The 11956-nt window shown below is 43.0% G+C and overlaps 1 pseudogene; it reads left to right on the top strand.

Annotated features, from left to right (window-relative positions):
* The first annotated feature begins 4569 nt into the window (after positions 1-4569).
* On the top strand, positions 4570-4955 carry LOC114622439 (annotated as a pseudogene).
* The last annotated feature ends 7001 nt before the right edge of the window (positions 4956-11956 follow it).

Here is an 11956-nt window from a genome sequence, read left to right as displayed (position 1 = left end):
TATATGTATATGTATATGTATATGTATATGTATATGTATATGTATATATATGTGTGTGTGTGTATGTGTATACATGTATTATATGTGTGATGTGTGTAGTGTAATGTGTGTATGTATGTGTACATATATGTGTGCAAGTGTATATATGTCTGTACATGCATTATATGTATATAGTGTAATATGTGTATGTGTGAGTTTGTGTGCATGCACACCAAGAAGGGAAGTGAGAACTTCTTCAATTGGAGGATAGTCGTCTCAAAAGTAACACTAAAAATTGGAAAATAATGAAGCAAATTTCAAAATTCCAAATGGAAGGGTAGCAAGATGGCTCAGAAGATAAGTATGCTTGCTGTCAAGCCTGATGAGTTAAGTTCAATCCCTAGGACCTTCATGGTGGAGAGAGAGAACGGACTCCTACAAGTGGTCCTCTGACCTCCACACTACAGGCTATGTCATGCACATGCACATAGTTATAGACACAAATAAATATAAATAAATGATAAATTTCAAATGTGAAATAAACCCCAGTCTAGGTGTATCTGTATATAAAGAATTAAGTTTCTAAACACAGGAGAATCCCAAAGTTTGCCCTGTGGAGCTGGAGCTATGGAATCTGACACAAGGCAGAAAGGAGTGCTCTCAGCACAAAGGGTAAAGAGGACAACCTAGAACAGTAGAGGAAGAGATGGGAAGCTTTGTCTGGTGAAATCCATTTTTCCAGCAAGAAACTGAAGAAATTCCCTGCTGGGCCTGAAAGTGTCAAGAGGAAAGCTGGGGCCTGGGAGTTTAGACAGCTCATGAATAAACAAAGTCTATTAGCTCTACAAAAAGCAGCCACCATCTGAGGAAGTAAATGCAAATATCACGATACCTGAAAGGTTCCTGTGGAAGCAAAACTGGACTCCCAGCCTTTCTACTGGACAGGATATCCTAACACGCTACCTGCAGAGAAGCCACTGCTCAGGCACTGGAACAGGACCATAGCCCTACTTGGTCTTGTCACTGCCTGACAGACTGCTGGCTACCCTTTCTGGGCATCAGCATACTCTCCCATAACACCAGGATAAAATGTACCATGTGTAGGTTTTGGAAAGAGATGCTGGGTCTGCACAGAGCTCCTACAGGCAGCTCTTGCCCATGGCACCATCACCACAGATACCATTTCTAGTCGCACAGAATTTAAAAACAGCTAGCAGCTCTCTTGGCTGAACTTTAGGCCAGTATCTGCAACAACAGAGGTGTAGGACTGACAGACATTAGAAGCAGCTACATGTGAACATGGGTAGGATAGAAAGAGGAGACAGAGGGGCTCAATGCTGCAAAGCTGGGAAAAGCCAAATCAGCAGGAGACAGGCTATGCTACAAAAAGAAAAAAGATAGGGACCCTCTGGAGAGCATTGGTTAGAAGACAGAGAAGTGAACCTCAGGACACAAGGCTAGACCAAGTGGAGAGTGTGCCAAGGCTCCAAACCTTTCCTTTCATGTGTCATGACCCAGGACCCAGCACTGAGTACTCTGAAGGGAACTGAATGTTTTCCCTGCCAGCTGGGCTGAGTTGCTATCTGCTGTTTAGGTAGTTGCTGGAGAACACTGAGAAGTAGCCACACACAACCAGTTCCTTCACACCTCCATACAGACATCACAGCCCAGCTCCTCACGGAGGCCGGGGGCGGGGGGCTAACACAATGATGCTACTTTTGTCTGTGAGCAAGGCCCCCATTCCTGGATCCTAGATCCTAGGTCATCCTAGATCAATGGTCCCACTCACTACTCTTCTTTGGAGCCCCTCCACTCATTTCTCCACTCAGAGCTGGTTAGAGCACACTCCATAGGGATGCTATATGGACTTTAAAAGAAGCCACAGAGCCAGGGTCCCTGTTGCACAGTTCCCCAACATGATCCTTGCTGAGGGCCTGGCCATCCCACACTTGATTTCCCAACAGTGCTTCCTGAAGGGTAAAGAGAATTCACCGCTGGAGAAGTCTGGCTTCCTCTGTGTACTCCGTGGACCTTGAAGGGTGCTTCCTTCTTCCTGGATCACTGAACAGGCCCGCCATCAGTGGGCTGTCGGCATAAGCATGAGCTATTTCCCCCTCACTTATAATAACCTCATTCTCCTATCTTCTTCCTGAAGTAGTTATGGTGTAATGATGTCATGTATTTAAGCTTGATAAACATAATTACTATCAACATTTAATTGATTCTTGATTACAATCAATTATATTTCTGAAACAATCAAGCATCCTACAATTAAAAATAATTGGTTCATTAGCACACGCCCTTACTTGACAATTACACAAATGCATTATTTATGTAATTAGACACATTTACAGTTCATTATTCCACATTTTATGCTATTGTTACAAAGCTACTAAACTCTTCAACTTACTTTTCAAACCTCCTTTGGCTAATACTGAGATGGAACAGTAAGTTGCTCCAAATAGATCCAGTAAAAAAGAGAAGTTACCTACCGCAACACAAGCTATAAATCAGAAGCCTGAATAGTACACTGATTCCAAAATAATAATTAACCAATTTATCACCCCTATTTTCAGAGAAAGACGTGAGGGCCCATATTTTTGTGCATCCAATTGTGTGCTTTACAAGTTAAGCTGATCTTGATTGAGGTGAAAATCTTCATACAGTTGAACAGGAACCTTAAAAAAGCAAGCAATCTGTGAACCATGAGAGATTGCTCTGATTCAAATGGGACAAAGTCTATCTATGATTCTTCTCACTTCCATTGTCTAACAGAAGGGCTTACTCTATTAAATGTCCACTGAGTAGCTTTAACAACACCAAAGCCTAACGACTGGCTGTTCTCCTTGGTCCTTCTGTCACCTGTTTCCCTCCTCACTAGTGTTTCGTTCCATGGCTCATATTTCTTACTTAAGTGGGGCATCCTGTCTAAAGGTGACACTAGTGGTTCCCTCCAGGGCTCCCAAGACTAGTCTTTCCCAATCGTGGCACAACCTGTGCAGCTAGCTTCCTTGTTCCCCTCAGACACTACAGACTGCAAGTCAGAACTCATCAATCCAGGCTGGAGCTGAGAATGGGAACCAGAGCCAAGAGCAAACCTGAGCCTGAGTATCTCCATGAAAGAGAGGGACATCACACTGATAGACTAGATGTGCTGGAGCTGATGAGGCAAGACCCCAGTGCAAACCCAAAGTGCTAAGGGACTAACGAGCAGAAGCTGGGAAAGCTACGAGTCTCCTCCAGGACCTCAGTTCTCAGGAAGCAGGACAGAGACTGAGCTGACTCCACACTTCCTCAGCAGGTGCATAGGAGGTGAGTAAGGAGCCAACAGTTCTGTGCAAGGGATTCTTAAGCAGGGCAGGATGTCTCACTGTGTGCGGAAAGCCTACTGCATCAGTCAATGTACCCACCTCTCTATGGAACTGGGGCCAACAACACACTGAAGGAAAGGCCTGGTGGAGAACCAAAGTGTAGAAGAGTAAAGGAAACAGAGGGGGTGGGAGAGAGGGGGGGTGCTGAAGCCAATAAAGAATACCTACATTGGTCAATCTGTCTGAAGATCATGGACAGCCTAAGTAAGTTAGTCTCTTGAGAGAGAAATGGATTTGACAGCCAGACAATGGCCTCTCCAGAACTTTTCTTTCAAGGAAAGAGGATGTCTCATGGCAGCAAAACCATCTAACAAGATGGGAGTCCTGGGGAAAAGGAGCCACAGACTTAACTCTGAACTCTAGAGAAACTCTGGAAATTCATATCACTGTTGCATACATGAAGACTGAATTAATCGTCCTGAAAACATGACAGAGAAACATCAGAGAGGTTCAAAGGAAGATCTGGGATACCGAGGGCCACCCAGAACATTCCACAGTGAGGAACACCGAGAACAAAGAAGTGAGCTGATGAAATGTTTTAGAGAAAAGCACAAAACATTAGACTACGCATATAAAGCCCCTGAAGGTATAAGAAGAAGTCTCACACTTAACATACTTTGTGGTGAAATGTCACTATTTCAGGGATAATAATGATCCAGCCATCACTGGAATGCTGGGTTGCAGCAAACATGCATAAAATATTAATACAGAAAGATCTACATCATGTATTAAGAAGCCATGGGCAGCACACAGGGTACAGGGTGTCAGTTATGAACCAGTGAGAATGAGCATAGCATATTGGCTGAGAGATGCAGAAAAGCCTTCTGGGAGAATGCATGGGAAAGCAAACACTCAGACTCTGAGATGCAGGCTGAAGCAGGACAGGATGAAGGAGACATTTCCATCCATCATTTATTCTTAAAATATTAACTATCCGAAAGTCATCCATTTCAAAATTACATTAAATAACAAACGTTGCAGCCACAAAAATCAATTTTCCTTTTGGCTGGGGCTTACCTGAGTGCTCTGTGCTCACTGTCACACTGTCACCTCACACTGGGACACACCACCATCCGCAGCGCCAGTGGCTGCAGTGACAGAGAATGAACAGGATTAGGGTGAAGCACGGGGCCAGGAAGTGGCATTGTCACAGAAATAAGACCAGTTGCGGCAGTCACATTTGACCTTTGAATTCGCCCGCCTCTTCCTTTTCCTCTTCCGGGACGGTGCTTAGAGTGGAAGGTGCTCAAGATGGTCCAGCGTTTGACATACCGTCGTAGGCTTTCCTACAACACAGCCTCTAACAAAACCAGGCTGTCTCGAACCCCTGGCAACAGGATTGTTTACCTTTACACCAAGAAGGTTGGGAAGGCACCCAAATCCGCATGTGGTGTGTGCCCAGGCAGACTGCGAGGGGTTCGTGCTGTGAGACCCAAAGTCCTCATGAGATTGTCTAAGACAAAGAAACATGTCAGCAGGGCCTACGGTGGCTCCATGTGTGCCAAGTGTGTCCGAGACAGGATCAAGCAGGCTTTCCTTATTGAGGAGCAGAAAATCGTTGTGAAAGTGTTGAAGGCACAAGCACAGAGTCAGAAAGTAAAATAAACATGCATTTTTTAAGTAATAAAAATCAAGGCTTAGTCAAAAAAAAAAAAAAAACCAGTTGGGGGGGGGGGGGGCCTCGTTGGGGGGGGTGTAAGTAAGTGTATTGCTAGGGAGTGGGGTAGGGTACGCATTATGCTTTTCACTGAGAGGCCTGGAAATCAGTGGATATTAATCACAATGAGTGGGTGAGGGCAAAGGCCTATGGGTACCAGGCTCCACTAGAAATAGAGCAAATGGGTACAAGTGAAAATCAGGAAGCCTCCATTTCAGGCTCATCAATTTTTAAGAAAATATGAGTAGTTTTTCTGTAGGAAGTCATAAAATACATTGGATGTATTTAAAAATCAAAAATAAGGTATATACCAAAGGAGGCATTTTAATGTAGAAAATGGCAGAACAGAAACATCCCTTGACAGACAACAAAGGAGAATCCATTGGCACTAGGTGCACATGCTTGCATGCACGCAACACATAGCACATCTATACACATATGTGGTGTATACACCACATGGAATAGAGAAGAGATCTTCAAGACCCACCTGAAAGGACACTGGATGGAAATTGAAGCCCATATGAAGAAATCAGAAACGATAGCAAAGGTAAGCACTTTGAGAGAAACAGATGCAGCATGTGCATAATCTGCTCTTAGCTCTTCTCTAATTTGAAATCAAAGACTGAATAAATAAGTACTGTGAAACTTCACCAATAGGCTTTCATACTAAGGAGATGATTCAGAGGCGGCTGCAGGGATAGCTCAGTAGGTAAAGCACTGGTCATCAGAGTATGAGGACCTGAGTTGGATTCCCAGAGGCACCTGAGGCTGGATACAGAGGTGTAGTCCCTAACCCCAGTGTTCTATGTACAGATGGGGGGCAGGCACAGGAGAATCCACAGAAGATCTCAAGCCAATCAGCCTGGCATACTCAACAGCAAGCAACAAAGACCTTGCCTCAAACAAGGTAGAAAGTGAAGACCAAGACCTGGGGTTATCCACAAAAGCTTCCACCCAAAATTTGTCCTGCCTACAAGATATACAGAGATAAAGATGGAAGAAGGATGGAGAGCAGCCAATCCCATTGAAACCCATCCCATGGGAGAGAGACAATCCAAAGGATACTCTGCTATGTTTGCAGACAGCCTAGCATAACTGTCCTCTGAGAGGCTCCATCCAGCAGCTGAATGAAACAATGCAGACACCCCCAGCCAAACATTAGGTGGAGCTTGAGGAGTCTTGTGGAGGAGTGGGAAGAAGGATTGATGAAGCCTGAGGGATTAAGGACACCTTAAGTAGACCTACAGAGTCAACTAACCTGGGCCCATAGGGACTCACAGGCACTGAACTACCAACCAAAAAGCATGCATGGTCTGGACCTAGGCCCCCTACACATATGTAGCAGATGTATAGCTTGGTTTTCATGTGGATCTCCTAACAACTGGAACAGGGGCCATCTCTGACTTTGTTACCTGCCTATGGACCCCTTACCCCTAGCTGGGTTGCCTTTTCTGGCTTCAGTGGGAGAGGATGTGCCTAGTCCAGCTGTGACTTGATGTACCAGGGTGGGATGGTACCCATGATGGGGGGGGCTTCCCTTCTCAGAGGAGATGGGGAGGGGGAATAGGTGTAGGCATGATACAAAGGTGGGAATGGGAAGAGAGGGAGGCCATGATTGGGATATAAAGTGAAAAGAAAGAGAGAGAGGGAGGGAAGGAGGGAGGGAGGGAGGGAGGGAAGGAGGGAGAGAGAGAGAGAGAGAGAGAGAGAGAGAGAGAGAGAGAGAGAGAGGAAGGAGGAAGATCTGATGTTGTCTTCTGACCTCCTGGTGCACACCATGGCACACAGATGCCTGTCCTGATATGTACCCACACACAGCCACAAACACACACATACAAGCCTATATACACACAATCATGAACACACATACACATAAGCCTCTATACACACAATCATAAACATACACACACAAAAAACCATACACACACAGAGATGAGAGAGAAAGTGAGAAAGGAAAAAAATTAAATATTTAACTTACAAGAAATAACAGCACTAAGGAAGGGACTTTGAATACTACGTAGCAGCAAAAAAATTGCATACTATTGAAGTTAACTTTTTAATCAATATAACACTAATCACTAAAAATCCAGTTTATATATTATATACAAATATTCATAGGATTATTTGTAATAGCCAAAATTGAAAACATAAGCATGTCCACCAATTGATAGATAGATAGACAAGGTATGGTATGTTCATACAATGGAGTATTATTTAGCAATGGAAAGGGATGAAGAACAAAAAGAGGGCATGAAGTCGGAAGGCCAGGGGGTTAAGGAGGGGTTAGAGCAGAGAGTCTCAACCTTCCTAGTAACACAGTTCCTCATGTTGCAACAACCGCCAAACGTAAAATTATTTTTGTTGCTACCATATAACTGTAGTTTTCCTACTAATAATGTAAATATCTGTTTTTCTAATTTGTCTTTAGGCAACCCCTATAAAAGGGTAATTCAAACCCCCCCCAAAGGGGTCAAGGCTGAGAGCCACTGCATGGCGGGGAGAGGAGTGGATGGCGATTGAATGGTCAAAGTAAAATACATTGCACAAAGTTCCCAAAGAAGAAAAATATTTTTAAAGAAATGAAGTATTGATAAAAACTACAACATGGATGAAGTTTAAAACACTGCTAACTCCAAAAAGGCAGCTGCAAAGGGTCATGTATTGATTATTCCGTTTATATAGAATGTCCAGAATAGTTAAAACCGTGGGACTAGAAAGTAGACTGGTCACTAACAGTAGGTAGAAGGAGAGGTCAGTAAGGAATCTTGCATCCTTGCTAAAACTAAAAATGTTTCTAAAATCCTTGGTGAAGGTTGCACAATCCTGAACACACACACACACACACACAAATGCATCCTTTACAGAGTAAATTTTATAGTATATTCCTTTAATCACAATAAAGCTGTTTCTTAAAATCAGGTGCTTATAGCCCCAGCACCTAGGAGGTGGAGACACGAGGATCAGGAGTTCAAGGCCAGCCTCAGCTACAAGGCAATTTCAAGGCCATCCTGGGCTACACAAAACCCTATCTCAAGAAAAAAAAAAAAAACAGAACAAATCTACACAAAGAGAAAGTTCTTGCTGATATAAAAGAAAGTGTACATTCTAAATGACTAGAATTGAAATATCAATTAATAAGGTATCAAATTAAGGAGATGGAGAGATGGTTGAGCAGATAAGAGCACTTGGTTTTTCAGAGGAGCTGGTTCAGTTCTCACCACACACATGGTGGTTCACTATCATTTCTAACTCCAGTTTCTGGGAATCTAATGCCCTCTCTAGCCTCTATCGGCACTTCCTGCACATGGTACACAGACATACATGCAGGCAAAACCTCATACCCCTGAAAATTAAAATAGTACATCTTTAAGGTATCAAACTGATATAAAACTGGACGAGGCTTCACACAGAAGTAACCTAAGAGACGACTGACACCTCTTAGAGTTTAAGGCATCTTTAGAGTTACCAGAAGATACTGATAATGTAGCAGAAAAACCTGAAACTTAATAAGGAAGGGAGGTTGGGAAGCTGGACCACAACACCAAAGAGAACAGAAAACCCAAGTGCTCGACAGAAGATGCCAGCTGCACAAAGCCACAGATGAAGAACCCAAGGTCAACAGAAGAGAGATGCTATCATGCTAGAAGACAAATTGGAAGAGTTCCTCCCTTAAAAGACAAAAGAAACCAACAAAAACCATAAATTGCAAAATGCTAATGGATCCCTTCCACAGCAGTAAAGATTGGTAACAAGAGTCAATGTAAATAGAACATTGATGAACCTTAACTCTGAGGATAACGCTTCTTTCAAAACTCCAGTCAGTGCTGAATGCTCATCCCTAAGTGGGTCATCTATACCACCTCCTCTGAGGCTCCCAGACCATCTCAAAAGAGGCTATGGAAAGAATAGAGAGCCAGAGGAAGGGTAGGGGTATTAAAGACTGTGGCCTTCTGGGTATGACATGGTGCTACACTCTTAAAACTCAACAGCAGCTGTGATTACTGGCAAAAGACCTGTGTAAACCTGGGGCTGTTGGTGTTCAGTCATGGAGGGGGCGGGGTTTGTGAGACCCCACACTCTGAGAATTACATGCAGTTCATGGTTGCTAGGAGAGAGGGAGACAATTTGTTCAGTGGTATAGCCACTGGTAAGGTGCCCAGTGTTCCTGTGAGTAACCCCTCACTCATGCCCCTAGAAGCAGCATCAACTACATTCTTTGAGTCACACACAAAGTGAAAGGAAGGCTTGGGAACAGAGAGGGGACCAGTGGCAGGACAAGAGGTGGTGACGGGTTGTATATAATCAAAATACATCATGTATACATTATATGTGCGTATAAAATAGTCACAGTGAAGCCAGCTGTAAGAGATGCAAAAATAAAACAAACAACGCTTTTGAAAAAACCCAACCGGGGAAACAACACTTCTGTTCCACAAGTAATTGTCAGTCTGGCCTCAGTTTCCCTTCTACTACTTCAAAGACTTGAAAACAAGGAGAAAGTGTCATAGCTAAAAGATAAGAGGAGCCTGGTGAGGATCCAGCATTGATGCTGTAGCAGGAGCCAGAGGTCTTGACCCAGACCAATGACTCACTACAAGGACCATCTGCAAGAAAAGTTGTGTGGGCAAAAGGGTATTCTGTGTGACACACTATGACACACCTCACTGTCCAAGGTGAGATTTGCTTTGTTTTGTTTTGTTTTGGGAGGTGTTGCAAAGGTGAAGGGTGGGGAAGGGGGATGAGTGGAATTGTGGTACGTGATATAAAATTCACAAAGAATCAATAAAAAGGCTTAACTCTTACCTGTAATCCCTACACTCGGGAGACTTGAGGCAGGAAGATAGTCGCAAGTTGATGGCCAGCCTGGGCTACACCTAAAAACAAGTATTGGACAGTCTCAAAGCTCTATGCCCAGCTGAGATTTCAGAACTGGAGACCTCATCTCCATCTTCAATATGAATGAAAACCCCTGAAGAGAAAAAGCGGCATTAAAGCCACTTGATCAAACAAACCTAAGTACTCATCAATTAGATAGTTTGGACATACAATCTTTGGTGATAACACGATAACACACTTCCCGTGAAGATGTAGAGGCCTTCATGGCAATATGATGGGGAAACAGGAGAGCCAAAGGAAAAGGTGAAAGAAAAATAAATGTACCAATTTCCTCAATTTAGATAGAAAAAAATCAATACATATGCTTCATTCTTGATGCAGGCATCCAGACAATGTATGCTTTCTCTTCTCTAGGAAAATGAGTCACCATAATTGAATCAATAAGCAATAAACAAAAAGCCATGTATGGAATTGGGAATGGCATACAAGAATTAATGCTCTCAAGTTCCCAGCATTTTGGGGGCTGGTTTTCAAACTGTCAGGGAACAAGTAATGTTCACGCTGCACATTTCTGAAGAAAAACAGCTCCTGGATCCTATATTCCCCAAGCTACGATATCCTGGAGACCTGGGTAAGGATGAAAAGAAACACAAGGCAGGTTTGATGGCTACAGATGCTGACATTAAGTATGGAATTGTAACACACATTAAATTCTGTGCTCAGCAGTCTCAAGGAAAACACCCACACTGGAACAAGGCAAACCTGACTCCAGAAAGAATGGAACTCTTTGAGGATGACAAGGCAAAACCTTCTCAGGTGCTGGGAAGGCATTGGTAGACACTTCCCCATAAGGAGACATGGTGAAGTGCATACTTAAGCCACCAAGCCAGCAGCAAAGGTTTAAACACAACTGCCTGGTGGTAAATTCAATGCTATTGTCACTGGAAATCTTAGAGGAGGTGGAAGCATTATGTTTGGCTAGCATCCTTCCAGCTCAACAAGGTAAAAGGAGAAGGATGGATGTATAAATGGATAGATACATTCATAGGTACATATAGCTACATAATTGTATATCTAATTATTGGAAAAGATGGGAAATTGACATTTCTCAAACATAAAAGATTACCTACTTGAAAAAGAAAAACAATCTTAAAACAATACACCTTTAGAAAGATTCTTCTTATTTCCTTTATCTTTTTATTCAGTTTATTTTTTATTTTTTATTTATTTTTTTACTGGAACTAAAATATTTTTTTCTCAAATTGTAATTAATTCACACAGGGGTTATAAACACAGAAAGGCTGGATGTGGGGAATTCCTTTATCTTTTTGAGGTTATAATTATATCATTTCCCTTTTCTCCTTTCCTCCCTCCAAAACCTTCCCATATATCACTCCTTATTTTCTCTGAAACTCATGGTCTTCTTTTTCATTAATTGTTGTTACATGCATATATAAACTATATAAACTACACACACACACACACACACACACACACACACACTTATATATTTACTTTTAAAATCCACTAATATAAATTTGAAAAGGTATAGTCCCTCTGGGAGCCACCCTTAACAGTCAGCAGTGAAAGAGAGACTGTTCCGATCAGTCAGACTGACTATGGAGGTTGACCATAGAAGACACTGCCAGGCTCTGGTGCTGAGAACCAGGGCCTCACAGGACTTGTGACAAGAGAACTCAGCAAGCGGGGAACACAGTGTCCACACCAACAGCTCACTGGAGAGGAGATGTGTGTTCCTGGCAAACTAATTTATGGATTGGATACAACACAGTCAATGCTTTAATATAATTTTTTAAGTGAAATTGACCACAAAGGCCATCTCAAAGAACAAAGGGCATGGCCAAGGGGATTTAGAAAGAACAGAAGCTCGTAACATGCTTCCTGCTGAACTAAAGCTGCTATGTGAAAAGTGGGGGAAGATAACCAGGGCAAAACACACAGCACACTCCTAGGTCAGGACAGAACCCTGGATGTGGCTGGGGGTCTAGAAGCCACTGGCACAAGGCCAGCTGTGGCCTGTGATCTGAGATGGTAACCCACAGTGCCCAGGGTTCTTACCCCACAGTGTCTGTGTGATGGTCTGCTGGTTCTT

The sequence above is a fragment of the Grammomys surdaster genome, unplaced genomic scaffold, assembly GCF_004785775.1.
Source record: "Grammomys surdaster isolate TR1022 unplaced genomic scaffold, NIH_TR_1.0 188, whole genome shotgun sequence".
Classification (NCBI taxonomy): Eukaryota; Metazoa; Chordata; class Mammalia; order Rodentia; family Muridae; genus Grammomys; species Grammomys surdaster.
This window is presented reverse-complemented; position numbering and strand designations above follow the sequence as displayed.